At 38.8% G+C, this 21332-nt stretch overlaps 76 non-coding genes across 76 annotated transcripts; all 76 read right to left on the bottom strand.

The window, feature by feature from the left end:
* Positions 1–125: 125 nt before the first annotated feature.
* On the bottom strand, positions 126–197 carry Trnae-cuc (transfer RNA glutamic acid (anticodon CUC)). The gene has a single exon. It is a non-coding gene; the product is annotated as a tRNA-Glu (tRNA).
* Positions 198–284: 87 nt separating this feature from the next.
* Positions 285–356, bottom strand: Trnae-uuc (transfer RNA glutamic acid (anticodon UUC)). Its single transcript has one exon. It is a non-coding gene; the product is annotated as a tRNA-Glu (tRNA).
* Positions 357–1248: 892 nt separating this feature from the next.
* On the bottom strand, positions 1249–1320 carry Trnae-cuc (transfer RNA glutamic acid (anticodon CUC)). Its single transcript has one exon. It is a non-coding gene; the product is annotated as a tRNA-Glu (tRNA).
* Positions 1321–1907: 587 nt separating this feature from the next.
* Positions 1908–1979, bottom strand: Trnae-cuc (transfer RNA glutamic acid (anticodon CUC)). The gene has a single exon. It is a non-coding gene; the product is annotated as a tRNA-Glu (tRNA).
* A 338-nt stretch (positions 1980–2317) lies between these two features.
* Positions 2318–2390, bottom strand: Trnak-uuu (transfer RNA lysine (anticodon UUU)). The gene has a single exon. It is a non-coding gene; the product is annotated as a tRNA-Lys (tRNA).
* A 177-nt stretch (positions 2391–2567) lies between these two features.
* Positions 2568–2639, bottom strand: Trnae-cuc (transfer RNA glutamic acid (anticodon CUC)). The gene has a single exon. It is a non-coding gene; the product is annotated as a tRNA-Glu (tRNA).
* Positions 2640–2726: 87 nt separating this feature from the next.
* Trnae-uuc (transfer RNA glutamic acid (anticodon UUC)) lies at positions 2727–2798 on the bottom strand. The gene has a single exon. It is a non-coding gene; the product is annotated as a tRNA-Glu (tRNA).
* A 180-nt stretch (positions 2799–2978) lies between these two features.
* Trnak-uuu (transfer RNA lysine (anticodon UUU)) lies at positions 2979–3051 on the bottom strand. The gene has a single exon. It is a non-coding gene; the product is annotated as a tRNA-Lys (tRNA).
* A 176-nt stretch (positions 3052–3227) lies between these two features.
* On the bottom strand, positions 3228–3299 carry Trnae-cuc (transfer RNA glutamic acid (anticodon CUC)). Its single transcript has one exon. It is a non-coding gene; the product is annotated as a tRNA-Glu (tRNA).
* Positions 3300–3479: 180 nt separating this feature from the next.
* On the bottom strand, positions 3480–3552 carry Trnak-uuu (transfer RNA lysine (anticodon UUU)). Its single transcript has one exon. It is a non-coding gene; the product is annotated as a tRNA-Lys (tRNA).
* A 176-nt stretch (positions 3553–3728) lies between these two features.
* Positions 3729–3800, bottom strand: Trnae-uuc (transfer RNA glutamic acid (anticodon UUC)). The gene has a single exon. It is a non-coding gene; the product is annotated as a tRNA-Glu (tRNA).
* Positions 3801–4094: 294 nt separating this feature from the next.
* On the bottom strand, positions 4095–4167 carry Trnak-uuu (transfer RNA lysine (anticodon UUU)). Its single transcript has one exon. It is a non-coding gene; the product is annotated as a tRNA-Lys (tRNA).
* A 587-nt stretch (positions 4168–4754) lies between these two features.
* Trnak-uuu (transfer RNA lysine (anticodon UUU)) lies at positions 4755–4827 on the bottom strand. The gene has a single exon. It is a non-coding gene; the product is annotated as a tRNA-Lys (tRNA).
* Positions 4828–5002: 175 nt separating this feature from the next.
* Positions 5003–5074, bottom strand: Trnae-cuc (transfer RNA glutamic acid (anticodon CUC)). The gene has a single exon. It is a non-coding gene; the product is annotated as a tRNA-Glu (tRNA).
* Positions 5075–5161: 87 nt separating this feature from the next.
* Positions 5162–5233, bottom strand: Trnae-uuc (transfer RNA glutamic acid (anticodon UUC)). Its single transcript has one exon. It is a non-coding gene; the product is annotated as a tRNA-Glu (tRNA).
* Positions 5234–6125: 892 nt separating this feature from the next.
* On the bottom strand, positions 6126–6197 carry Trnae-cuc (transfer RNA glutamic acid (anticodon CUC)). Its single transcript has one exon. It is a non-coding gene; the product is annotated as a tRNA-Glu (tRNA).
* Positions 6198–6784: 587 nt separating this feature from the next.
* Positions 6785–6856, bottom strand: Trnae-cuc (transfer RNA glutamic acid (anticodon CUC)). Its single transcript has one exon. It is a non-coding gene; the product is annotated as a tRNA-Glu (tRNA).
* A 338-nt stretch (positions 6857–7194) lies between these two features.
* Trnak-uuu (transfer RNA lysine (anticodon UUU)) lies at positions 7195–7267 on the bottom strand. The gene has a single exon. It is a non-coding gene; the product is annotated as a tRNA-Lys (tRNA).
* A 177-nt stretch (positions 7268–7444) lies between these two features.
* Positions 7445–7516, bottom strand: Trnae-cuc (transfer RNA glutamic acid (anticodon CUC)). Its single transcript has one exon. It is a non-coding gene; the product is annotated as a tRNA-Glu (tRNA).
* An 87-nt stretch (positions 7517–7603) lies between these two features.
* On the bottom strand, positions 7604–7675 carry Trnae-uuc (transfer RNA glutamic acid (anticodon UUC)). Its single transcript has one exon. It is a non-coding gene; the product is annotated as a tRNA-Glu (tRNA).
* Positions 7676–7855: 180 nt separating this feature from the next.
* On the bottom strand, positions 7856–7928 carry Trnak-uuu (transfer RNA lysine (anticodon UUU)). Its single transcript has one exon. It is a non-coding gene; the product is annotated as a tRNA-Lys (tRNA).
* A 176-nt stretch (positions 7929–8104) lies between these two features.
* Positions 8105–8176, bottom strand: Trnae-cuc (transfer RNA glutamic acid (anticodon CUC)). Its single transcript has one exon. It is a non-coding gene; the product is annotated as a tRNA-Glu (tRNA).
* A 180-nt stretch (positions 8177–8356) lies between these two features.
* Trnak-uuu (transfer RNA lysine (anticodon UUU)) lies at positions 8357–8429 on the bottom strand. Its single transcript has one exon. It is a non-coding gene; the product is annotated as a tRNA-Lys (tRNA).
* Positions 8430–8606: 177 nt separating this feature from the next.
* Positions 8607–8678, bottom strand: Trnae-uuc (transfer RNA glutamic acid (anticodon UUC)). The gene has a single exon. It is a non-coding gene; the product is annotated as a tRNA-Glu (tRNA).
* A 294-nt stretch (positions 8679–8972) lies between these two features.
* On the bottom strand, positions 8973–9045 carry Trnat-ugu (transfer RNA threonine (anticodon UGU)). Its single transcript has one exon. It is a non-coding gene; the product is annotated as a tRNA-Thr (tRNA).
* A 176-nt stretch (positions 9046–9221) lies between these two features.
* On the bottom strand, positions 9222–9293 carry Trnae-cuc (transfer RNA glutamic acid (anticodon CUC)). The gene has a single exon. It is a non-coding gene; the product is annotated as a tRNA-Glu (tRNA).
* Positions 9294–9380: 87 nt separating this feature from the next.
* On the bottom strand, positions 9381–9452 carry Trnae-uuc (transfer RNA glutamic acid (anticodon UUC)). Its single transcript has one exon. It is a non-coding gene; the product is annotated as a tRNA-Glu (tRNA).
* A 179-nt stretch (positions 9453–9631) lies between these two features.
* On the bottom strand, positions 9632–9704 carry Trnak-uuu (transfer RNA lysine (anticodon UUU)). The gene has a single exon. It is a non-coding gene; the product is annotated as a tRNA-Lys (tRNA).
* Positions 9705–9881: 177 nt separating this feature from the next.
* Trnae-cuc (transfer RNA glutamic acid (anticodon CUC)) lies at positions 9882–9953 on the bottom strand. Its single transcript has one exon. It is a non-coding gene; the product is annotated as a tRNA-Glu (tRNA).
* An 87-nt stretch (positions 9954–10040) lies between these two features.
* On the bottom strand, positions 10041–10112 carry Trnae-uuc (transfer RNA glutamic acid (anticodon UUC)). Its single transcript has one exon. It is a non-coding gene; the product is annotated as a tRNA-Glu (tRNA).
* Positions 10113–10291: 179 nt separating this feature from the next.
* On the bottom strand, positions 10292–10364 carry Trnak-uuu (transfer RNA lysine (anticodon UUU)). Its single transcript has one exon. It is a non-coding gene; the product is annotated as a tRNA-Lys (tRNA).
* A 177-nt stretch (positions 10365–10541) lies between these two features.
* On the bottom strand, positions 10542–10613 carry Trnae-cuc (transfer RNA glutamic acid (anticodon CUC)). Its single transcript has one exon. It is a non-coding gene; the product is annotated as a tRNA-Glu (tRNA).
* An 86-nt stretch (positions 10614–10699) lies between these two features.
* On the bottom strand, positions 10700–10771 carry Trnae-uuc (transfer RNA glutamic acid (anticodon UUC)). The gene has a single exon. It is a non-coding gene; the product is annotated as a tRNA-Glu (tRNA).
* A 180-nt stretch (positions 10772–10951) lies between these two features.
* On the bottom strand, positions 10952–11024 carry Trnak-uuu (transfer RNA lysine (anticodon UUU)). The gene has a single exon. It is a non-coding gene; the product is annotated as a tRNA-Lys (tRNA).
* Positions 11025–11199: 175 nt separating this feature from the next.
* Positions 11200–11271, bottom strand: Trnae-uuc (transfer RNA glutamic acid (anticodon UUC)). Its single transcript has one exon. It is a non-coding gene; the product is annotated as a tRNA-Glu (tRNA).
* An 87-nt stretch (positions 11272–11358) lies between these two features.
* Positions 11359–11430, bottom strand: Trnae-uuc (transfer RNA glutamic acid (anticodon UUC)). The gene has a single exon. It is a non-coding gene; the product is annotated as a tRNA-Glu (tRNA).
* Positions 11431–11610: 180 nt separating this feature from the next.
* Positions 11611–11683, bottom strand: Trnak-uuu (transfer RNA lysine (anticodon UUU)). Its single transcript has one exon. It is a non-coding gene; the product is annotated as a tRNA-Lys (tRNA).
* A 177-nt stretch (positions 11684–11860) lies between these two features.
* Positions 11861–11932, bottom strand: Trnae-cuc (transfer RNA glutamic acid (anticodon CUC)). The gene has a single exon. It is a non-coding gene; the product is annotated as a tRNA-Glu (tRNA).
* Positions 11933–12019: 87 nt separating this feature from the next.
* On the bottom strand, positions 12020–12091 carry Trnae-uuc (transfer RNA glutamic acid (anticodon UUC)). Its single transcript has one exon. It is a non-coding gene; the product is annotated as a tRNA-Glu (tRNA).
* Positions 12092–12270: 179 nt separating this feature from the next.
* Positions 12271–12343, bottom strand: Trnak-uuu (transfer RNA lysine (anticodon UUU)). The gene has a single exon. It is a non-coding gene; the product is annotated as a tRNA-Lys (tRNA).
* Positions 12344–12518: 175 nt separating this feature from the next.
* On the bottom strand, positions 12519–12590 carry Trnae-uuc (transfer RNA glutamic acid (anticodon UUC)). Its single transcript has one exon. It is a non-coding gene; the product is annotated as a tRNA-Glu (tRNA).
* Positions 12591–13021: 431 nt separating this feature from the next.
* On the bottom strand, positions 13022–13093 carry Trnae-cuc (transfer RNA glutamic acid (anticodon CUC)). The gene has a single exon. It is a non-coding gene; the product is annotated as a tRNA-Glu (tRNA).
* Positions 13094–13432: 339 nt separating this feature from the next.
* Trnak-uuu (transfer RNA lysine (anticodon UUU)) lies at positions 13433–13505 on the bottom strand. Its single transcript has one exon. It is a non-coding gene; the product is annotated as a tRNA-Lys (tRNA).
* A 177-nt stretch (positions 13506–13682) lies between these two features.
* Positions 13683–13754, bottom strand: Trnae-cuc (transfer RNA glutamic acid (anticodon CUC)). Its single transcript has one exon. It is a non-coding gene; the product is annotated as a tRNA-Glu (tRNA).
* An 87-nt stretch (positions 13755–13841) lies between these two features.
* On the bottom strand, positions 13842–13913 carry Trnae-uuc (transfer RNA glutamic acid (anticodon UUC)). The gene has a single exon. It is a non-coding gene; the product is annotated as a tRNA-Glu (tRNA).
* A 179-nt stretch (positions 13914–14092) lies between these two features.
* On the bottom strand, positions 14093–14165 carry Trnak-uuu (transfer RNA lysine (anticodon UUU)). Its single transcript has one exon. It is a non-coding gene; the product is annotated as a tRNA-Lys (tRNA).
* A 175-nt stretch (positions 14166–14340) lies between these two features.
* Positions 14341–14412, bottom strand: Trnae-uuc (transfer RNA glutamic acid (anticodon UUC)). Its single transcript has one exon. It is a non-coding gene; the product is annotated as a tRNA-Glu (tRNA).
* Positions 14413–14842: 430 nt separating this feature from the next.
* Trnae-cuc (transfer RNA glutamic acid (anticodon CUC)) lies at positions 14843–14914 on the bottom strand. The gene has a single exon. It is a non-coding gene; the product is annotated as a tRNA-Glu (tRNA).
* Positions 14915–15001: 87 nt separating this feature from the next.
* Positions 15002–15073, bottom strand: Trnae-uuc (transfer RNA glutamic acid (anticodon UUC)). Its single transcript has one exon. It is a non-coding gene; the product is annotated as a tRNA-Glu (tRNA).
* A 179-nt stretch (positions 15074–15252) lies between these two features.
* Trnak-uuu (transfer RNA lysine (anticodon UUU)) lies at positions 15253–15325 on the bottom strand. Its single transcript has one exon. It is a non-coding gene; the product is annotated as a tRNA-Lys (tRNA).
* A 175-nt stretch (positions 15326–15500) lies between these two features.
* On the bottom strand, positions 15501–15572 carry Trnae-uuc (transfer RNA glutamic acid (anticodon UUC)). Its single transcript has one exon. It is a non-coding gene; the product is annotated as a tRNA-Glu (tRNA).
* Positions 15573–15659: 87 nt separating this feature from the next.
* On the bottom strand, positions 15660–15731 carry Trnae-uuc (transfer RNA glutamic acid (anticodon UUC)). Its single transcript has one exon. It is a non-coding gene; the product is annotated as a tRNA-Glu (tRNA).
* Positions 15732–15910: 179 nt separating this feature from the next.
* Trnak-uuu (transfer RNA lysine (anticodon UUU)) lies at positions 15911–15983 on the bottom strand. Its single transcript has one exon. It is a non-coding gene; the product is annotated as a tRNA-Lys (tRNA).
* A 334-nt stretch (positions 15984–16317) lies between these two features.
* Trnae-uuc (transfer RNA glutamic acid (anticodon UUC)) lies at positions 16318–16389 on the bottom strand. The gene has a single exon. It is a non-coding gene; the product is annotated as a tRNA-Glu (tRNA).
* A 180-nt stretch (positions 16390–16569) lies between these two features.
* Positions 16570–16642, bottom strand: Trnak-uuu (transfer RNA lysine (anticodon UUU)). Its single transcript has one exon. It is a non-coding gene; the product is annotated as a tRNA-Lys (tRNA).
* A 177-nt stretch (positions 16643–16819) lies between these two features.
* Trnae-cuc (transfer RNA glutamic acid (anticodon CUC)) lies at positions 16820–16891 on the bottom strand. Its single transcript has one exon. It is a non-coding gene; the product is annotated as a tRNA-Glu (tRNA).
* Positions 16892–16978: 87 nt separating this feature from the next.
* Positions 16979–17050, bottom strand: Trnae-uuc (transfer RNA glutamic acid (anticodon UUC)). The gene has a single exon. It is a non-coding gene; the product is annotated as a tRNA-Glu (tRNA).
* A 179-nt stretch (positions 17051–17229) lies between these two features.
* Positions 17230–17302, bottom strand: Trnak-uuu (transfer RNA lysine (anticodon UUU)). Its single transcript has one exon. It is a non-coding gene; the product is annotated as a tRNA-Lys (tRNA).
* A 177-nt stretch (positions 17303–17479) lies between these two features.
* Trnae-cuc (transfer RNA glutamic acid (anticodon CUC)) lies at positions 17480–17551 on the bottom strand. The gene has a single exon. It is a non-coding gene; the product is annotated as a tRNA-Glu (tRNA).
* Positions 17552–17638: 87 nt separating this feature from the next.
* Trnae-uuc (transfer RNA glutamic acid (anticodon UUC)) lies at positions 17639–17710 on the bottom strand. The gene has a single exon. It is a non-coding gene; the product is annotated as a tRNA-Glu (tRNA).
* Positions 17711–17889: 179 nt separating this feature from the next.
* Positions 17890–17962, bottom strand: Trnak-uuu (transfer RNA lysine (anticodon UUU)). Its single transcript has one exon. It is a non-coding gene; the product is annotated as a tRNA-Lys (tRNA).
* A 177-nt stretch (positions 17963–18139) lies between these two features.
* Trnae-cuc (transfer RNA glutamic acid (anticodon CUC)) lies at positions 18140–18211 on the bottom strand. The gene has a single exon. It is a non-coding gene; the product is annotated as a tRNA-Glu (tRNA).
* Positions 18212–18298: 87 nt separating this feature from the next.
* Trnae-uuc (transfer RNA glutamic acid (anticodon UUC)) lies at positions 18299–18370 on the bottom strand. Its single transcript has one exon. It is a non-coding gene; the product is annotated as a tRNA-Glu (tRNA).
* Positions 18371–18548: 178 nt separating this feature from the next.
* Trnak-uuu (transfer RNA lysine (anticodon UUU)) lies at positions 18549–18621 on the bottom strand. Its single transcript has one exon. It is a non-coding gene; the product is annotated as a tRNA-Lys (tRNA).
* A 175-nt stretch (positions 18622–18796) lies between these two features.
* Positions 18797–18868, bottom strand: Trnae-uuc (transfer RNA glutamic acid (anticodon UUC)). Its single transcript has one exon. It is a non-coding gene; the product is annotated as a tRNA-Glu (tRNA).
* Positions 18869–18955: 87 nt separating this feature from the next.
* On the bottom strand, positions 18956–19027 carry Trnae-uuc (transfer RNA glutamic acid (anticodon UUC)). The gene has a single exon. It is a non-coding gene; the product is annotated as a tRNA-Glu (tRNA).
* Positions 19028–19207: 180 nt separating this feature from the next.
* On the bottom strand, positions 19208–19280 carry Trnak-uuu (transfer RNA lysine (anticodon UUU)). Its single transcript has one exon. It is a non-coding gene; the product is annotated as a tRNA-Lys (tRNA).
* A 175-nt stretch (positions 19281–19455) lies between these two features.
* On the bottom strand, positions 19456–19527 carry Trnae-uuc (transfer RNA glutamic acid (anticodon UUC)). Its single transcript has one exon. It is a non-coding gene; the product is annotated as a tRNA-Glu (tRNA).
* Positions 19528–19614: 87 nt separating this feature from the next.
* On the bottom strand, positions 19615–19686 carry Trnae-uuc (transfer RNA glutamic acid (anticodon UUC)). Its single transcript has one exon. It is a non-coding gene; the product is annotated as a tRNA-Glu (tRNA).
* A 180-nt stretch (positions 19687–19866) lies between these two features.
* On the bottom strand, positions 19867–19939 carry Trnak-uuu (transfer RNA lysine (anticodon UUU)). The gene has a single exon. It is a non-coding gene; the product is annotated as a tRNA-Lys (tRNA).
* A 177-nt stretch (positions 19940–20116) lies between these two features.
* Trnae-cuc (transfer RNA glutamic acid (anticodon CUC)) lies at positions 20117–20188 on the bottom strand. Its single transcript has one exon. It is a non-coding gene; the product is annotated as a tRNA-Glu (tRNA).
* An 87-nt stretch (positions 20189–20275) lies between these two features.
* Trnae-uuc (transfer RNA glutamic acid (anticodon UUC)) lies at positions 20276–20347 on the bottom strand. The gene has a single exon. It is a non-coding gene; the product is annotated as a tRNA-Glu (tRNA).
* Positions 20348–20526: 179 nt separating this feature from the next.
* On the bottom strand, positions 20527–20599 carry Trnak-uuu (transfer RNA lysine (anticodon UUU)). The gene has a single exon. It is a non-coding gene; the product is annotated as a tRNA-Lys (tRNA).
* Positions 20600–20774: 175 nt separating this feature from the next.
* Trnae-uuc (transfer RNA glutamic acid (anticodon UUC)) lies at positions 20775–20846 on the bottom strand. Its single transcript has one exon. It is a non-coding gene; the product is annotated as a tRNA-Glu (tRNA).
* Positions 20847–20933: 87 nt separating this feature from the next.
* On the bottom strand, positions 20934–21005 carry Trnae-cuc (transfer RNA glutamic acid (anticodon CUC)). Its single transcript has one exon. It is a non-coding gene; the product is annotated as a tRNA-Glu (tRNA).
* Positions 21006–21092: 87 nt separating this feature from the next.
* Positions 21093–21164, bottom strand: Trnae-uuc (transfer RNA glutamic acid (anticodon UUC)). Its single transcript has one exon. It is a non-coding gene; the product is annotated as a tRNA-Glu (tRNA).
* Between the last annotated feature and the right edge of the window lie 168 nt (positions 21165–21332).

Genomic DNA, 21332 nt, shown 5'->3' with positions numbered 1-21332 from the left:
TCACAAAATGAGCTATAAAAGAGGGTAAACCATAGTTGAATCAACAGTAAGAATCTTAGTTTATATTTGCAAAGAGGCAAATTGTGGTAGTAGGGGGATACTAGTTCAGTTCAAAAGAAAAAACTTTCCCAGACCGGGAATTGAACCCGGGCTGCCTGGGTGAGAGCCAGGAATCCTAACCACTAGACCATCTGGGAGATGTCTTTGCTCAGTACAGGGATATTTGAAACCTATACACAATATTCATCTTGGCCGTTGAAGGTCTTTTAGTAACAAAGAATAAATTCCCAGACCGGGAATTGAACCCGGGCCGCCTGGGTGAAAGCAAGGAATCCTAACCACTAGACCATCTGGGAGACGTTGACTACTTACAACGAGAGGTATGAAGCAAATACCATCATTCAAAAATCAATTTCAATAGTTTCCTTTTCAAATCGTAAAGGAATTAAGACAGATCATCCTAAACAAAATCTGCTCATATACGAACAAAAATTCTCAAAATACAAATTTTATTTAGAAATTTGTAATAAAATTTGCGCCCAATAAGGGACTAACGACTGAGCTAACCGGGCGTTGAGAAATGTTTATTTCTCTCAAAATAAGTTAATTGCCGACAAAAAACGGTCACATAATGAGCTATAAAAGAGGGTAAACCATCGTTGCATCAATAGTAAGAACCTTAGTTTATATTTGCAAAGAGGCAAATTGTGGTAGCAGGGGGATACTAGTCCAGTTCAAAAGAAAAAAGTTTCCCAGACCGGGAATTGAACCCGGGCTGCCTGGGTGAAAGCCACGAATCCTAACCACTAGACCATCTGGGAGACGGTGACTACTTACAACGAGAGGTCTGAAGCAAATACCATACTTAAAAAATCTATTTCAATAGTTTGCTTTTTAAATCGTAAAGGAATTAAGACAGATCATCCTAAACAAAACCTGCTCATATACGAACAAAAATTCTCAAAATACAAGTTTATTTAGAAATTTGTTATAAAATTTGAGCCCGAAAAGGGACTTGAACCCTTGACCGTTGGATTAAAAGTTTAACGCTCTACCGACTGAGATAACCGGGCGTTGAAAAATGTTCATTTCTCTCAAAATAAGTGTATTGCCGACGAAAAACGGTCACAAAATGAGCTATAAAAGAGGGTAAACCATAGTTGAATCAACAGTAAGAATCTTAGTTTATATTTGCATAGAGGCACAATGTGGTAGTAGGGATACTAGTTCAGTTTAAAAGAAAAAAGTTTCCCAGACCGGGAATTGAACCCGGGCCGCCTGGGTGAGAGCCAGGAATCCTAACCACTAGACCATCTGGGAGATGTCTTTGCTCAGGACAGGGATATTTGAAACCAACACACAATATTTATCTCGGCAGTTAAAGATTTTTTAGTAACAAAGAATAAATTCCCAGAACGAGAATTGAACCCGGGACGCCTGGGTGAAAGCCAGGAATCCTAACCACTAGACCATCTGGAGACGGTGACTACTTACAACGAGAGGTATGAAGCAAATACCATACCTAAAAAATCAATTTCAATAGTTTCGTTTTTAAATCGTAAAGGAATTAATACAGATGATCCTAAACAAGATCTGCTCATATACGAACAAAAATTCTCAAAATTCAAATTTTTTTAGAAACTTGTAATAAAATAAGAGCCCGATTAGGGACTTAAACCCTTGACTGTTGGATTAAAAGTCCAACGCTCTACCGACTGATCGAACCGGGCGTTGAAAAATGTTCATTTCTCTCAAAATAAGTATATTGCCGACGAAAAACGGTCACAAAATGAGCTATAAAAGAGGGTAAACCATAGTTGAATCAACAGTAAGAATCTTAGTTTATATTTGCATAGAGGCAAATTGTGGTAGTATGGGGATGCTAGTTCAATTCAAAAGAAAAAAGTTTCCCAGACCGGGAATTGAACCCGGGCCGCCTGGGTGAGAGCCAGGAATCCTAACCACTAGACCATGTGGGAGATGTCTTTGCTCAGTACAGGGATATTTGAAACCAATGCACAATATTATCTCGGCAGTTGAAGGTCTTTTAGTAACAAAGAATTAATTCCCAGACCGGGAATTGAACCCGGGCCGCCTGGGTGAAAGCCTGTAATCCTAACCACTAGACCATCTGGAAGACGTTGACTAATTGCAACGAGAGGTATGAAGCAAATACAATACTTAAACAATCAATTTCAATAGTTTTCGTTTTGAATTGTAAAGGAATTGAGACAGATTATCCTACACAAAATCTGCTCATATACGAACAAAAAGTCTCAAAATACAAATTTTATTTAGAAATTTGTAATAAAATTTGCGCCCGATAAGGGACTTGAACCCTTGACCGTTGGATTAAAAGTCCAACGCTCTACCGACTGAGCTAACCGGGCGTTAAGAAATTTTTATTTCTCTCAAACTAAGTGTATTGCCGACAAAATACGGTCACATAATGAGCTATAAAAAAGGGTAAACCATCGTTGTGTCAACAGTAAGAATCTTAGTTTATATTTGCATAGAGGCACAATGTGGTAGTAGGGGGATACTAGCTCAGTTCAAAAGAAAAAAAATTCCCAGACCGGGAATTGAACCCGGGCCGCCTGGGTGAGAGCCAGGAATCCTAACCACTAGACCATCTGGGAGATGTCTTTGCTCAGTACAGGGATGTTTAAAACCAATACACAATATTTATCTCGGCAGTTAAAGGTCTTTTAGTAACAAAGAATTAATTCCCAGATCGGGAATTGAACCCGGGCCGCCTGGGTGAAAGCCAGGAATCCTAACCACTAGACCATCTGGGAGACGTTGACTAATTACAACGAGAGGTATAAAGCAAATACCATACATAAAAAATCAATTTCTATAGTTTCCTTTTTAAATCGTAAATGAATTAAGACAGATCATCCTAAACAAAATCTGCTCATATACGAACAAAAATTCTCAAAATACAAATTTTGTTTAGAAACTTGTAATAAAATTTGCGCCCGATAAGGGACTTGAACCCTTGACCGTTGGATTAAAAGTCCAACGCTCTACCGACTGAGCTAACCGGGCGTTGAGAAATGTTTATTTCTCTCAAGATAAGTGTATTGCCGACAAGAACCGGTCACATAATGAGCTATAAAAGAAGGTAAACCATCGTTGCATCAACAGTAAGTATCTTAGTTTATATTTGCATAGAGGCACAATGTGGTAGTAGGGATACTAGTTCAGTTTAAAAGGAAAAAAGTTTCCCAGACCGGGAATTGAACCCGGGCCGCCTGGGTGAGAGCCAGGAATCCTAACCACTAGACCATCTGGGAGACGTTGACTAATTACAACGAGAGGTATGAAGCAAATACCATACTTAAAAAATCAATTTCAATAGTTTCGTTTTTAAATCGTAAAGGAATTAATACAGATGATCCTAAAAAAGATCTGCTCATATACGAAGAAAAATTCTCAAAATTCAAATTTTATTTAGAAACTTGTAATAAAATTTGCGCCCGATAAGGGACTTGAACCCTTGACCGTTGGATTAAAAGTACAACGCTCTACCGACTGAGCTAACCGGGCGTTGAGAATTTTTTTTTCTCTCAAGATAAGTGTATTGCCGACAAAAACCGGTCACATAATGAGCTATAAAAGAGGGTAAACCATCGTTGCATCAACAGTAAGAATCTTAGTTTATATTTGCATAGAGGTAAATTGTGGTAGTAGGGGGATACTAGTTCAATTCAAAAGGAAAAAGTTTCCCAGACCGGGAATTGAACCCGGGACGCCTGGGTGAAAGCCAGGAATCCTAATCACTAGACCATCTGGGAGATGTCTTTGCTCAGTACAGGGATATTTGAAACCAATGCACAATATTCATCTCGGATGTTGACCCGGGCCGCCTGGGTGAAAGCCAGGAATCCTAACTACTAGACCATCTGGGAGACGGTGACTACTTACAACGAGAGGTATGAAGCAAATATCATACTTAAATAATCAATTTCTGTAGTTTCCTTTTTAAATCGTAAATGAATTAACACAGATCAACCTAAACAAAATCTGCTCATATACGAACAAAAATTCTCAAAATACAAATTTTGTTTAGAAATTTGTAATAAAATTTGTGCCCGATAAGGGACTTGAACCCTTGACCGTTGGATTAAAAGTACAACGCTCTACCGACTGAGCTAACCGGGCGTTAAGAAATGTTTATTTCTCTTAAAATAAGTGTATTGCCGACAAAAAACGGACACGCAATGAGCTATAAAAGAGGTTAAACCATCGTTGCATCAACAGTAAGAATCTTAGTTTGTATTTGCATAGAGGCACATTGTGGTAGTAGGGGGATACTAGTTCAGTTCAAAAGAAAAAAATTTTCCAGATCGGGAATTGAACCCGGCCCGCCTTGGTGAGAGCCAGGAATCCTAACCACTAGACCATCTGGGAGTTGTCTTTGCTCAGGACAGGGATATTTGAAACCAATACACAATATTTATCTCGGCAGTTAAAGTTTTTTAGTAACAAATAATACATTCCCAGACCGGGAATTGAACCCGGGACGCCTGGGTGAAAGCCAGGAATCCTAACCACTAGACCATGTTGGAGACGGTGACTACTTACAACGAGAGGTGTGAAGCAAATACCATACTTAAAAAATCTATTTCAATAGTTTCGTTTTTAAATCGTAAAGGAATTAATACAGATGATCCTAAACAAGATCTGCTCATATACGAACAAAAATTCTCAAAATACAAATTTTATTTAGAAATTTGTTATAAAATTTGCGCCCGATAAGGGACTTGAACCCTTGACCGTTGGATTAAAAGTCCAACGCTCTACCGACTGAGCTAACCGGGCGTTGAGAAATGTTTATTTCTCTCAAAATAAGTGCATTGCCGACAAAATACGGTCACATAATGTGCTATAAAAGAGGGTAAACCATCGTTGTGTCAACAGTAAGAATCTTAGTTTATATTTGCATAGAAGCAAAATGTGGTAGTATGGATACTAGTTCAGTTTAAAAGAAAAAAGTTTCCCAGACCGGGAATTGAACCCGGGCCGCCTGGGTGAGAGCCAGGAATGCTAACCACTAGACCATCTGGGAGATGTCTTTGCTCAGTACAGGGATATTTGAAACCTATACACAATATTCATCTTGGCCGTTGAAGGTCTTTTAGTAACAAAGAATAAATTCCCAGACCGGGAATTGAACCCGGGCCGCCTGGGTGAAAGCAAGGAATCCTAACCACTAGACCATCTGGGAGACGTTGACTACTTACAACGAGAGGTATGAAGCAAATACCATCATTCAAAAATCAATTTCAATAGTTTCCTTTTCAAATCGTAAAGGAATTAAGACAGATCATCCTAAACAAAATCTGCTCATATACGAACAAAAATTCTCAAAATACAAATTTTATTTAGAAATTTGTAATAAAATTTGCGCCCAATAAGGGACTAACGACTGAGCTAACCGGGCGTTGAGAAATGTTTATTTCTCTCAAAATAAGTTAATTGCCGACAAAAAACGGTCACATAATGAGCTATAAAAGAGGGTAAACCATCGTTGCATCAATAGTAAGAACCTTAGTTTATATTTGCAAAGAGGCAAATTGTGGTAGCAGGGGGATACTAGTCCAGTTCAAAAGAAAAAAGTTTCCCAGACCGGGAATTGAACCCGGGCTGCCTGGGTTAAAGCCACGAATCCTAACCACTAGACCATCTGGGAGACGGTGACTACTTACAACGAGAGGTCTGAAGCAAATACCATACTTAAAAAATCTATTTCAATAGTTTGCTTTTTAAATCGTAAAGGAATTAAGACAGATCATCCTAAACAAAATCTGCTCATATACGAACAAAAATTCTCAAAATACAAGTTTATTTAGAAATTTGTTATAAAATTTGAGCCCGAAAAGGGACTTGAACCCTTGACCGTTGGATTAAAAGTTTAACGCTCTACCGACTGAGATAACCGGGCGTTGAAAAATGTTCATTTCTCTCAAAATAAGTGTATTGCCGACGAAAAACGGTCACAAAATGAGCTATAAAAGAGGGTAAACCATAGTTGAATCAACAGTAAGAATCTTAGTTTATATTTGCATAGAGGCACAATGTGGTAGTAGGGATACTAGTTCAGTTTAAAAGAAAAAAGTTTCCCAGACCGGGAATTGAACCCGGGCCGCCTGGGTGAGAGCCAGGAATCCTAACCACTAGACCATCTGGGAGATGTCTTTGCTCAGGACAGGGATATTTGAAACCAACACACAATATTTATCTCGGCAGTTAAAGATTTTTTAGTAACAAAGAATAAATTCCCAGAACGAGAATTGAACCCGGGACGCCTGGGTGAAAGCCAGGAATCCTAACCACTAGACCATCTGGAGACGGTGACTACTTACAACGAGAGGTATGAAGCAAATACCATACCTAAAAAATCAATTTCAATAGTTTCGTTTTTAAATCGTAAAGGAATTAATACAGATGATCCTAAACAAGATCTGCTCATATACGAACAAAAATTCTCAAAATTCAAATTTTTTTAGAAACTTGTAATAAAATAAGAGCCCGATTAGGGACTTAAACCCTTGACTGTTGGATTAAAAGTCCAACGCTCTACCGACTGATCGAACCGGGCGTTGAAAAATGTTCATTTCTCTCAAAATAAGTATATTGCCGACGAAAAACGGTCACAAAATGAGCTATAAAAGAGGGTAAACCATAGTTGAATCAACAGTAAGAATCTTAGTTTATATTTGCATAGAGGCAAATTGTGGTAGTAGGGGGATGCTAGTTCAATTCAAAAGAAAAAAGTTTCCCAGACCGGGAATTGAACCCGGGCCGCCTGGGTGAGAGCCAGGAATCCTAACCACTAGACCATGTGGGAGATGTCTTTGCTCAGTACAGGGATATTTGAAACCAATGCACAATATTATCTCGGCAGTTGAAGGTCTTTTAGTAACAAAGAATTAATTCCCAGACCGGGAATTGAACCCGGGCCGCCTGGGTGAAAGCCTGTAATCCTAACCACTAGACCATCTGGAAGACGTTGACTAATTGCAACGAGAGGTATGAAGCAAATACAATACTTAAACAATCAATTTCAATAGTTTTCGTTTTGAATTGTAAAGGAATTGAGACAGATTATCCTACACAAAATCTGCTCATATACGAACAAAAAGTCTCAAAATACAAATTTTATTTAGAAATTTGTAATAAAATTTGCGCCCGATAAGGGACTTGAACCCTTGACCGTTGGATTAAAAGTCCAACGCTCTACCGACTGAGCTAACCGGGCGTTAAGAAATTTTTATTTCTCTCAAACTAAGTGTATTGCCGACAAAATACGGTCACATAATGAGCTATAAAAAAGGGTAAACCATCGTTGTGTCAACAGTAAGAATCTTAGTTTATATTTGCATAGAGGCACAATGTGGTAGTAGGGGGATACTAGCTCAGTTCAAAAGAAAAAAAATTCCCAGACCGGGAATTGAACCCGGGCCGCCTGGGTGAGAGCCAGGAATCCTAACCACTAGACCATATGGGAGATGTCTTTGCTCAGTACAGGGATGTTTAAAACCAATACACAATATTTATCTCGGCAGTTAAAGGTCTTTTAGTAACAAAGAATTAATTCCCAGATCGGGAATTGAACCCGGGCCGCCTGGGTGAAAGCCAGGAATCCTAACCACTAGACCATCTGGGAGACGTTGACTAATTACAACGAGAGGTATAAAGCAAATACCATACATAAAAAATCAATTTCTATAGTTTCCTTTTTAAATCGTAAATGAATTAAGACAGATCATCCTAAACAAAATCTGCTCATATACGAACAAAAATTCTCAAAATACAAATTTTGTTTAGAAACTTGTAATAAAATTTGCGCCCGATAAGGGACTTGAACCCTTGACCGTTGGATTAAAAGTCCAACGCTCTACCGACTGAGCTAACCGGGCGTTGAGAAATGTTTATTTCTCTCAAGATAAGTGTATTGCCGACAAGAACCGGTCACATAATGAGCAATAAAAGAAGGTAAACCATCGTTGCATCAACAGTAAGAATCTTAGTTTATATTTGCATAGAGGCACAATGTGGTAGTAGGGATACTAGTTCAGTTTAAAAGGAAAAAAGTTTCCCAGACCGGGAATTGAACCCGGGCCGCCTGGGTGAGAGCCAGGAATCCTAACCACTAGACCATCTGGGAGACGTTGACTAATTACAACGAGAGGTATGAAGCAAATACCATACTTAAAAAATCAATTTCAATAGTTTCGTTTTTAAATCGTAAAGGAATTAATACAGATGATCCTAAAAAAGATCTGCTCATATACGAAGAAAAATTCTCAAAATTCAAATTTTATTTAGAAACTTGTAATAAAATTTGCGCCCGATAAGGGACTTGAACCCTTGACCGTTGGATTAAAAGTACAACGCTCTACCGACTGAGCTAACCGGGCGTTGAGAAATTTTTATTTCTCTCAAGATAAGTGTATTGCCGACAAAAACCGGTCACATAATGAGCTATAAAAGAGGGTAAACCATCGTTGCATCAACAGTAAGAATCTTAGTTTATATTTGCATAGAGGTAAATTGTGGTAGTAGGGGGATACTAGTTCAATTCAAAAGGAAAAAGTTTCCCAGACCGGGAATTGAACCCGGGACGCCTGGGTGAAAGCCAGGAATCCTAATCACTAGACCATCTGGGAGATGTCTTTGCTCAGTACAGGGATATTTGAAACCAATGCACAATATTCATCTCGGATGTTGACCCGGGCCGCCTGGGTGAAAGCCAGGAATCCTAACTACTAGACCATCTGGGAGACGGTGACTACTTACAACGAGAGGTATGAAGCAAATACCATACTTAAATAATCAATTTCTGTAGTTTCCTTTTTAAATCGTAAATGAATTAACACAGATCAACCTAAACAAAATCTGCTCATATACGAACAAAAATTCTCAAAATACAAATTTTGTTTAGAAATTTGTAATAAAATTTGTGGCCGATAAGGGACTTGAACCCTTGACCGTTGGATTACAAGTCCAACGCTCTACCGACTGAGCTAACCGGGCGTTAAGAAATGTTTATTTCTCTCAAAATAAGTGTATTGCCGACAAAATAGGTCAAATAATGAGCTATAAAAGAGGGTAAACCATCGTTGTGTCAACAGTAAGAATCTTAGTTTATATTTGCATAGAGGCACACTGTGGTAGTAGGGGGATACTAGTTCAGTTCAAAAGAAAAAAATTTCCCAGACCGGGAATTGAACCCGGGCCGCCTGGGTGAGAGCCAGAAATCCTAACCACTAGACCATCTGGGAGATGTCTTTGCTCAGTACAGGGATATTTGAAACCAATACACAATATTTATCTCGGCAGTTAAAGGTTTTTTAGTAACAAAGAAATAATTCCCAGACCGGGAATTGAACCCGGGCCGCCTGGGTGAAAGCCAGGAATCCTAACCACTAGACCAACTGGGAGACGTTGACTAATTACAACGAGAGGTATGAAGCAAATACCATACTTAAAAAATCTATTTCAATAGTTTCGTTTTTAAATCGTAAAGGAATTAATACAGATGATCCTAAACAAGATCTGCTCATATACGAACAAAAATTCTCAAAATTCAAATTTTATTTAGAACTTGTAATAAAATTTGCGCCCGATAAGGGACTTGAACCCTTGACCGTTGGATTAAAAGTCCAACGCTCTACCGACTGAGCTAACCGGGCGTTGAGAAATGTTTATTTCTCTCAAGATAAGTGTATTGCCGACAAAAACCGGTCACATAATGAGCTATAAAAGAGGGTAAACCATCGTTGCATCAACAGTAAGAATCTTAGTTTATATTTGCATAGAGGTAAATTGTGGTAGTAGGGGGATACTAGTTCAATTCAAAAGGAAAAAGTTTCCCAGACCGGGAATTGAACCCGGGACGCCTGGGTGAGAGCCAGGAATCCTAACCACTAGACCATCTGGGAGATGTCTTTGCTCAGTACAGGGATATTTGAAACCAATGCACAATATTTATCTCGGCAGTTGAAGGTCTTTTAGTAACAAAGAATTAATTCCCAGACCGGGAATTGAACCCGGGCCGCCTGGGTGAAAGCCAGGAATCCTAACTACTAGACCATCTGGGAGACGGTGACTACTTACAACGAGAGGTATGAAGCAAATACCATGCTTAAAAAATCAATTTCTGTAGTTTCCTTTTTAAATCGTAAATGAATTAAGACAGATGAACCTAAACAAAATCTGCTCATATACGAAAAAAATTCTCAAAATACAAATTTTGTTTAGAAATTTGTAATAAAATTTGTGCCCGATAAGGGACTTGAACCCTTGACCGTTGGATTAAAAGTCCAACGTTCTACCGACTGAACTAACCGGGCGTTAAGAAATGTTTATTTCTCTCAAAATAAGTGTATTGCCGACAAAAAACGGACACGCAATGAGCTATAAAAGAGGTTAAACCATCGTTGCATCAACAGTAAGAATCTTAGTTTATATTTGCATAGAGGCACATTGTGGTAGTAGGGGGATACTAGTTCAGTTCAAAAGAAAAAAAATTCCCAGATCGGGAATTGAACCCGGCCCGCCTGGGTGAGAGCCAGGAATCCTAACCACTAGACCATCTGGGAGATGTCTTTGCTCAGGACAGGGATATTTGAAACCAATACACAATATTTATCTCGGCAGTTAAAGTTTTTTAGTAACAAAGAATAAATTCCCAGACCGGGAATTGAACCCGGGACGCCTGGGTGAAAGCCAGGAATCCTAACCACTAGACCATCTGGGAGACGTTGACTAATTACAACGAGAGGTATGAAGCAAATACCATACTTAAAAAATCAATTTCAATTGTTTTTGTTTTGAATTGTAAAGGAATTGAGACAGATTATCCTACACAAAATCTGCTCATATACGAACAAAAATTCTCAAAATACAAATTTTGTTTAGAAATTTGTAATAAAATTTGTGCCCGATAAGGGACTTGAACCCTTGACCGTTGGATTAAAAGTCCAACGCTCTACCGACTGAGCTAACCGGGCGCTGAGAAATGTTTATTTATCTAAAGATAAGTGTATTGCCGACAAGAACCGGTCACATAATGAGCTATAAAAGAGGGTAAACCATCGATGCATCAACAGTAAGAATCTTAGTTTATATTTGCATAGAGGCACAATGTGGTAGTAGGGATACTAGTTCAGTTTAAAAGAAAAAAGTTTCCCAGACCGGGAATTGAACCCGGGCCGCCTGGGTGAAAGCCAGGAATCCTAACCACTAGACCATCTGGGAGATGTCTTTGGTCAGTACAGGGATATTTGAAACCAATACAAAATAATTTTCTCGGCAGTTAAAGGTTTTTTAGTAACAATGAAATAATTCCCAGACCGGGAATTGAACCCGGGCTGCCTGGGTGAAAGCCAGGAATCCTAACCACTAGACCATCTGGGAGACGTTGACTAATTACAACGAGAGGTATGAAGCAAATACCATACTTAAAAAATCAATTTCAATAGTTTCGTTTTTAAATCGTAAAGGAATTAATACAGATGATCCTAAAAAAGATCTGCTCATATACGAACAAAAATTCTCAAAATACAAATTTTATTTAGAAATTTGTAATAAAATTTGCGCCCGATAAGGGACTTGAACCCTTGACCGTTGGATTAAAAGTCCAACGCTCTACCGACTGAGCTAACCGGGCGTTAAGAAATTTTTATTTCTCTCAAAATAAGTGTTTTGCCGACAAAATACGGTCACATAATGACCTATAAAAGAGGGTAAACCATCGTTGTGTCAACAGTACGAATCTTAGTTCATATTTGCATAGAGGCACACTGTGGTAGTAGGGGGATACTAGTTCAGTTCAAAAGAAAAAAATTTCCCAGACCGGGAATTGAACCCGGGCCGCCTGGGTGAGAGCCAGGAATCCTAACCACTAGACCATCTGGGAGATGTCTTTGCTCAGTACAGGGATATTTGAAACCAATACACAATATTTATCTCGGCAGTTAAAGGTTTTTTAGTAACAAAGAAATAATTCCCAGACCGGGAATTGAACCCGGGCCGCCTGGGTGAAAGCCAGGAATCCTAACCACTAGACCATCTGGGAGACGTTGACTAATTACAACGAGAGGTATGAAGCAAATACCATACTTAAAAGATCTATTTCAATAGTTTCGTTTTTAAATCGCAAAGGAATTAATACAGATGATCCTAAACAAGATCTGCTCATATACGAACAAAAATTCTCAAAATTCAAATTTTATTTAGAACTTGTAATAAAATTTGCGCCCGATAAGGGACTTGAACCCTTGACCGTTGGATTAAAAGTCCAACGCTCTACCGACTGAGCTAACCGGGCGTTGAGAAATGTTTATTTATCTCAAGATAAGTGTATTGCCGACAGGAACCGGTCACATAATGAGCTATAAAAGAGGGTAAACCATCGATGCATCAACAGTAAGAATCTTAGTCTATATTTGCATAGAGGCACAATGTGGTAGTAGGGATACTAGTTCAGTTTAAAAGAAAAAAGTTTCCCAGACCGGGAATTGAACCCGGGCCGCCTGGGTGAAAGCCAGGAATCCTAATCACTAGACCATCTGGGAGACGTTGACTAATTACAACGAGAGGTATGAAGCAAATACCATACTTAAAAAATCAATTTCAATAGTTTCGTTTTTAAATCGTAAAGGAATTAATACAGATGATCCTAAAAAAGATCTGCTCATATACGAAGGAAAATTCTCAAAATTCAAATTTTATTTAGAAACTTGTAATAAAATTTGCGCCCGATAAGGGACTTGAACCCTTGACCGTTGGATTAAAAAGTACAACGCTCTACCGACTGAGCTAACCGGGCGTTGAGAAATGTTTATTTCTCTCAAGATAAGTGTATTGCCGACAAAAACCGGTCACATAATGAGCTATAAAAGAGGGTAAACCATCGTTGCATCAACAGTAAGAATCTTAGTTTATATTTGCATAGAGGTAAATTGTGGTAGTAGGGGGATACTAGTTCAATTCAAAAGGAAAAAGTTTCCCAGACCGGGAATTGAACCCGGGACGCCTGGGTGAGAGCCAGGAATCCCAACCACTAGACCATCTGGGAGATGTCTTTGCTCAGTACAGGGATATTTGAAACCAATGCACAATATTTATCTCGGCAGTTGAAGGTCTTTTAGTAACAAATAATTAATTCCCAAACCGGGAATTGAACCCGGGCCGCTTGGGTGAAAGCCAGGAATCCTAACCACTAGACCAACTAGGGAGACGTTGGCTAATTACAACGAGAGGTATGAAGCAAATACCATACTTAAAAAATCTATTTCAATAGTTTCGTTTTTAAATCGTAAAGGAATTAATACAGATGATCCTAAACAAGATCTGCTCATATACGAAGAAAAATTCTCAAAATTCAAATTTTATTTAGAACTTGTAATAAAATTTGCGCCCGATAAGGGACTTGAACCCTTGACCGTTGGATTAAAAGTCCAACGCTCTACCGACTGAGCTAACCGGGCGTTGAGAAATGTTTATTTCTCTCAAAATAAGTGTTTTGCCGACAAAATACGGTCACATAATGAGCTATAAAAGAGGGTAAACCATCGTTGTGTCAACAGTAAGAATCTTAGTTCATATTTGCATAGAGGCACACTGTGGTAGTAGGGGGATACTAGTTCAGTTCAAAAGAAAAAAATTTCGCAGACCGGGAATTGAACCCGGGCCACCTGGGTGAGAGCCAGAAATCCTAACCACTAGACCATCTGGGAGATGTCTTTGCTCAGTACAGGGATATTTGAAACCAATACACAATATTTATCTCGGCAGTTAAAGGTTTTTTAGTAACAAAGAAATAATTCCCAGACCGGGAATTGAACCCGGGCCGCCTGGGTGAAAGCCAGGAATCCTAACCACTAGACCATCTGGGAGACGTTGACTAATTACAACGAGAGGTATGAAGCAAATACCATACTTAAAAGATCTATTTCAATAGTTTCGTTTTTAAATCGTAAAGGAATTAATACAGATGATCCTAAACAAGATCTGCTCATATACGAACAAAAATTCTCAAAATTCAAATTTTATTTAGAACTTGTAATAAATTTTGCGCCCGATAAGGGACTTGAACCCTTGACCGTTGGATTAAAAGTCCAACGCTCTACCGACTGAGCTAACCGGGCGTTGAGAAATGTTTATTTATCTCAAGATAAGTGTATTGCCGACAGGAACCGGTCACATAATGAGCTATAAAAGAGGGTAAACCATCGATGCATCAATAGTAAGAATCTTAGTCTATATTTGCATAGAGGCACAATGTGGTAGTAGGGATACTAGTTCAGTTTAAAAGAAAAAAGTTTCCCAGACCGGGAATTGAACCCGGGCCGCCTGGGTGAAAGCCAGGAATCCTAACCACTAGACCATCTGGGAGACGTTCACTAATTACAACGAGAGGTATGAAGCAAATACCATACTTAAAAAATCAATTTCAATAGTTTCGTTTTTAAATCGTAAAGGAATTAATACAGATGATCCTAAAAAAGATCTGCTCATATACGAAGAAAAATTCTCAAAATTCAAATTTTATTGAAAAACTTGTAATAAAATTTGCGCCCGATAAGGGACTTGAAGCCTTGACCGTTGGATTAAAAGTACAACGCTCTACCGACTGAGCTAACCGGGCGTTGAGAAATGTTTATTTCTCTCAAAATAAGTGTATTGCCGACAAAATATGGTCAAATAATGAGCTATAAAAGAGGGTAAACCATCGTTGTGTCAACAGTAAGAATCTTAGTTTATATTTGCATAGAGGTAAATTGTGGTAGTAGGGGGATACTAGTTCAATTCAAAAGGAAAAAGTTTCCCAGACCGGGAATTGAACCCGGGACGCCTGGGTGAGAGCCAGGAATCCCAACCACTAGACCATCTGGGAGATGTCTTTGCTCAGTACAGGGATATTTGAAACCAATGCACAATATTTATCTCGGCAGTTGAAGGTCTTTTAGTAACAAAGAATTAATTCCCAAACCGGGAATTGAACCCGGGCCGCCTGGGTGAAAGCCAGGAATCCTAACTACTAGACCATCTGGGAGACGGTGACTACTTACAACGAGAGGTATGAAGCAAATACCATACTTAAAAAATCTTTTTCAATAGTTTCGTTTTTAAATCGTAAAGGAATTAATACAGATGATCCTAAACAAGATCTGCTCATATACGAACAAAAATTCTCAAAATTCAAATTTTATTTAGAACTTGTAATAAAATTTGCGCCCGATAAGGGACTTGAACCCTTGACCGTTGGATTAAAAGTCCAACGCTCTACCGACTGAGCTAACCGGGCGTTGAGAAATGTTTATTTATCTCAAGATAACTGTATTGCCGACAAGAACCGGTCACAGAATGAGCTATAAAAGAGGGTAAACCATCGATGCATCAACAGTAAGAATCTTAGTTTATATTTGCATAGAGGCACAATGTGGTAGTAGGGATACTAGTTCAGTTTAAAAGAAAAAAGTTTCCCAGACCGGGAATTGAACCCGGGCCGCCTGGGTGAAAGCCAGGAATCCTAACCACTAGACCATCTGGGAGATGTCTTTGCTCAGTACAGGGATATTTGAAACCAATACAAAATAATTTTCTCGGCAGTTAAAGGTTTTTTAGTAACAATGAAATCATTCCCAGACCGGGAATTGAACCCGGGCCGCCTGGGTGAAAGCCAGGAATCCTAACCACTAGACCATCTGGGAGACGTTGACTAATTATAACGAGAGGTATGAAGCAAATACCATACTTAAAAAATCAATTTCAACAGTTTCGTTTTTAAATCGTAAGGGAATTAATACAGATGATCCTAAACAAGATCTGCTCATATACGAACAAAAATTCTCAAAATTCAAATTTTATTTAGAACTTGTAATAAAATTTGCGCCCGATAAGGGACTTGAACCCTTGACCGTTGGATTAAAAGTCCAACGCTCTACCGACTGAGCTAACCGGGCGTTGAGAAATGTTTATTTATCTCAAGATAAGTGTATTGCCGACAAGAACCGGTCACATAATGAGCTATAAAAGAGGGTAAACCATCGATGCATCAACAGTAAGAATCTTAGTTTATATTTGCATAGAGGCACAATGTGGTAGTAGGGATACTAGTTCAGTTTAAAAGAAAAAAGTTTCCCAGACCGGGAATTGAACCCGGGCCGCCTGGGTGAAAGCCAGGAATCCTAACCACTAGACCATCTTTGAGATGTCTTTGCTCAGTACAGGGATATTTGAAACCAATACAAAATAATTTTCCCGGCAGTTAAAGGTTTTTTAGTAACAATGAAATAATTCCCAGACCGGGAATTGAACCCGGGCCGCCTGGGTGAAAGCCAGGAATCCTAACCACTAGACCATCTGGGAGACGTTGACTAATTACAACGAGAGGTATGAAGCAAATACCATACTTAAAAAATCAATTTCAACAGTTTCGTTTTTAAATCGTAAAGGAATTAATACAGATGATCCTAAAAAAGATCTGCTCATATACGAACAAAAATTCTCAAAATTCAAATTTTATTGAAAAACTTGTAATAAAATTTGCGCCCGATAAGGGACTTGAACCCTTGACCGTTGGATTAAAAGTACAACGCTCTACCGACTGAGCTAACCGGGCGTTGAGAAATGTTTATTTCTCTCAAGATAAGTGTATTGCCGACAAAAACCGGTCACATAATGAGCTATAAAAGAGGGTAAACCATCGTTGCATCAACAGTAAGAATCTTAGTTTATATTTGCATAGAGGCAAATTGTGGTAGTAGGGGGATACTAGTTCAGTTTAAAAGAAAAAAGTTTCCCAGACCGGGAATTGAACCCGGGCCGCCTGGGTGAGAGCCAGGAATCCTAACCACTAGACCATCTGGGAGATGTCTTTGCTCTGTACAGGGATATTTGAAACCAATACACAATATTTATCTCGGCAGTTAAAGGTTTTTTAGTAACAAAGAAATAATTCCCAGACCGGGAATTGAACCCGGGCCGCCTGGGTGAAAGCCAGGAATCCTAACCACTAGACCATCTGGGAGACGTTGACTAATTACAACGAGGGGTATGAAGCAAATACCATACTTAAAAAATCTATTTCAATAGTTTCGTTTTTAAATCGTAAAGGAATTAATACAGATGATCCTAAACAAGATCTGCTCATATACGAACAAAAATTCTCAAAATTCAAATTTTATTTAGAACTTGTAATAAAATTTGCGCCCGATAAGGGACTTGAACCCTTGAACGTTGGATTAAAAGTCCAACGCTCTACCGACTGAGCTAACCGGGCGTTGAGAAATGTTTATTTATCTCAAAATAAGTGTATTGCCGGCAAGAACCGGTCACATAATGAGCTATAAAAGAGGGTAAACCATCGTTGCATCAACAGTAAGAATCTTAGTTTATATTTGCATAGAGGCAAATTGTGGTAGTAGGGGGATACTAGTTCAGTTTAAAAGAAAAAAGTTTCCCAGACCGGGAATTGAACCCGGGCCGCCTGGGTGAGAGCCAGGAATCCTAACCACTAGACCATCTGGGAGATGTCTTTGCTCTGTACAGGGATATTTGAAACCAATACACAATATTTATCTCGGCAGTTAAAGGTTTTTTAGTAACAAAGAAATAATTCCCAGACCGGGAATTGAACCCGGGCCGCCTGGGTGAAAGCCAGGAATCCTAACCACTAGACCATCTGGGAGACGTTGACTAATTACAACGAGGGGTATGAAGCAAATACCATACTTAAAAAATCTATTTCAATAGTTTCGTTTTTAAATCGTAAAGGAATTAATACAGATGATCCTAAACAAGATCTGCTCATATACGAACAAAAATTCTCAAAATTCAAATTTTATTTAGAACTTGTAATAAAATTTGCGCCCGATAAGGGACTTGAACCCTTGACCGTTGGATTAAAAGTCCAACGCTCTACCGACTGAGCTAACCGGGCGTTGAGAAATGCTTATTTATCTCAAAATAAGTGTATTGCCGACAAGAACCGGTCACATAATGAGCTATAAAAGAGGGTAAACCATCGTTGCATCAACAGTAAGAATCTTAGTTTATATTTGCATAGAGGCAAATTGTGGTAGTAGGGGGATACTAGTTCAGTTTAAAAGAAAAAAGTTTCCCAGACCGGGAATTGAACCCGGGCTGCCTGGGTGAGAGCCAGGAATCCTAACCACTAGACCATCTGGGAGATGTCTTTGCTCAGTACAGGGATGTTTGAAACCAATACACAATATTTATCTCGGCAGTTAAAGGTTTTTTAGTAACAAAGAATTAATTCCCAGACCGGGAATTGAACCCGGGCCGCCTGGGTGAAAGCCAGGAATCCTAACCACTAGACCATCTGGGAGACGTTGATAATTACAACGAGAGGTATGAAGCAAATACCATACTTAAAAAATCTATTTCAATAGTTTCGTTTTTAAATCGTAAAGGAATTAATACAGATGATCCTAAACAAGATCTGCTCATATACGAACAAAAATTCTCAAAATTCAAATTTTATTTAGAACTTGTAATAAAATTTGCGCCCGATAAGGGACTTGAACCCTTGGCCGTTGGATTAAAAGTACAACGCTCTACCGACTGAGCTAACCGGGCGTTAAGAAATGTTTATTTCTCTCAAGATAAGTGTATTGCCGACAAAAACCGGTCACATAATGAGCTATAAAAGAGGGTAAACCATCGTTGCATCAACAGTAAGAATCTTAGTTTATATTTGCATAGAGGCACAATGTGGTAGTAGGGATACTAGTTCAGTTTAAAAGAAAAAAGTTTCCCAGACTGGGAATTGAACCCGGGCCGCCTGGGTGAAAGCCAGGAATCCTAACCACTAGACCATCTGGGAGATGTCTTTGCTCAGTACAGGGATATTTGAAACCAATACAAAATAATTTTCTCGGCAGTTAAAGGTTTTTTAGTAACAATGAAATAATTCCCAGACCGGGAATTGAACCCGGGCCGCCTGGGTGAAAGCCAGGAATCCTAACCACTAGACCATCTGGGAGACGTTGACTAATTACAACGAGAGGTATGAAGCAAATACCATACTTAAAAAATCAATTTCAATAGTTTCGTTTTTAAATCGTAAAGGAATTAATACAGATGATCCTAAAAAAGATCTGCTCATATACGAACAAAAATTCTCAAAATACAAATTTTATTTAGAAATTTGTAATAAAATTTGCGCCCGATAAGGGACTTGAACCCTTGGCCGTTGGATTAAAAGTACAACGCTCTACCGACTGAGCTAACCGGGCGTTAAGAAGAGTTTATTTCTCTCAAGATAAGTGTATTGCCGACAAAAACCGGTCACATAATGAGCTATAAAAGAGGGTAAACCATCGTTGCATCAACAGTAAGAATCTTAGTTTATATTTGCATAGAGGCACAATGTGGTAGTAGGGATACTAGTTCAGTTTAAAAGAAAAAAGTTTCCCAGACTGGGAATTGAACCCGGGCCGCCTGGGTGAAAGCCAGGAATCCTAACCACTAGACCATCTGGGAGATGTCTTTGCTCAGTACAGGGATATTTGAAACCAATACAAAATAATTTTCTCGGCAGTTAAAGGTTTTTTAGTAACAATGAAATAATTCCCAGACCGGGAATTGAACCCGGGCCGCCTGGGTGAAAGCCAGGAATCCTAACCACTAGACCATCTGGGAGACGTTGACTAATTACAACGAGAGGTATGAAGCAAATACCATACTTAAAAAATCAATTTCAATAGTTTCGTTTTTAAATCGTAAAGGAATTAATACAGATGATCCTAAAAAAGATCTGCTCATATACGAACAAAAATTCTCAAAATACAAATTTTATTTAGAAATTTGTAATAAAATTTGCGCCCGATAAGGGACTTGAACCCTTGACCGTTGGATTAAAAGTCCAACGCTCTACCGACTGAGCTAACCGGGCGTTAAGAAATTTTTATTTCTCTCAAAATAAGTGTATTGCCGACAAAATACGGTCACATAATGAGCTATAAAAGAGGGTAAACCATCGTTGTGTCAACAGTAAGAATCTTAGTTTATATTTGCATAGAGGCACATTGTGGTAGTAGGGGGATACTAGTTCAGTTCAAAAGAAAAAATTTTCCCAGACCGGGAATTGAACCCGGGCCGCCTGGGTGAGAGCCAGGAATCCTAACCACTAGACCATGTGGGAGATGTCTTTGCTCAGTACAGGGATATTTGAAACCAATACACAATATTTATCTCGGCAGTTAAAGGTTTTTTAGTAACAAAGAAATAATTCCCAGACCGGGAATTGAACCCGGGCCGCCTGGGTGAAAGCCAGGAATCCTATCCACTAGACCATCTGGGAGACGTTGACTAATTACAACGAGAGGTATGAAGCAAATACCATACTTAAAAGATCTATTTCAATAGTTTCGTTTTTAAATCGTAAAGGAATTAATACAGATGATCCTAAACAAGATCTGCTCATATACGAACAAAAATTCTCAAAATTCAAATTTTATTTAGAACTTGTAATAAAATTTGCGCCCGATAAGGGACTTGAACCCTTGACCGTTGGATTAAAAGTCCAACGCTCTACCGACTGAGCTAACCGGGCGTTGAGAAATGTTTATTTATCTCAAGATAAGTGTATTGCCGACAAGAACCGGTCACATAATGAGCTATAAAAGAGGGTAAACCATCGATGCATCAACAGTAAAAATCTTAGTTTATATTTGCATAGAGGCACAATGTGGTAGTAGGGATACTAGTTCAGTTTAAAAGAAAAAAGTTTCCCAGACCGGGAATTGAACCCGGGCCGCCTGGGTGAAAGCCAGGAATCCTAACCACTAGACCATCTGGGAGATGTCTTTGCTCAGTACAGGGATATTTGAAACCAATACAAAATAATTTTCTCGGCAGTTAAAGGTTTTTTAGTAACAATGAAATAATTCCCAGACCGGGAATTGAACCCGGGCCGTCTGGGTGAGAGCCAGGAATCCTAACCACTAGACCATCTGGGAGATGTCTTTGCTCAGTACAGGGATATTTGAAACCAATACACAATATTTATCTCGGCAGTTAAAGGTTTTTTAGTAACAAAGAAATAATTCCCAGACCGGGAATTGAACCCGGGCCGCCTGGGTGAAAGCCAGGAATCCTAACCACTAGACCATCTGGGAGACGTTGACTAATTATAACGAGAGGTATGAAGCAAATACCATACTTAAAAAATCAATTTCAACAGTTTCGTTTTTAAATCGTAAAGGAATTAATACAGATGATCCTAAACAAGATCTGCTCATATACGAACAAAAATTCTCAAAATTCAAATTTTATTTAGAACTTGT

The sequence above is a fragment of the Ascidiella aspersa genome, chromosome 3, assembly GCF_963924565.1.
Source record: "Ascidiella aspersa chromosome 3, kaAscAspe10.2, whole genome shotgun sequence".
NCBI classification, from domain to species: domain Eukaryota; kingdom Metazoa; phylum Chordata; class Ascidiacea; order Phlebobranchia; family Ascidiidae; genus Ascidiella; species Ascidiella aspersa.
This window is presented reverse-complemented; position numbering and strand designations above follow the sequence as displayed.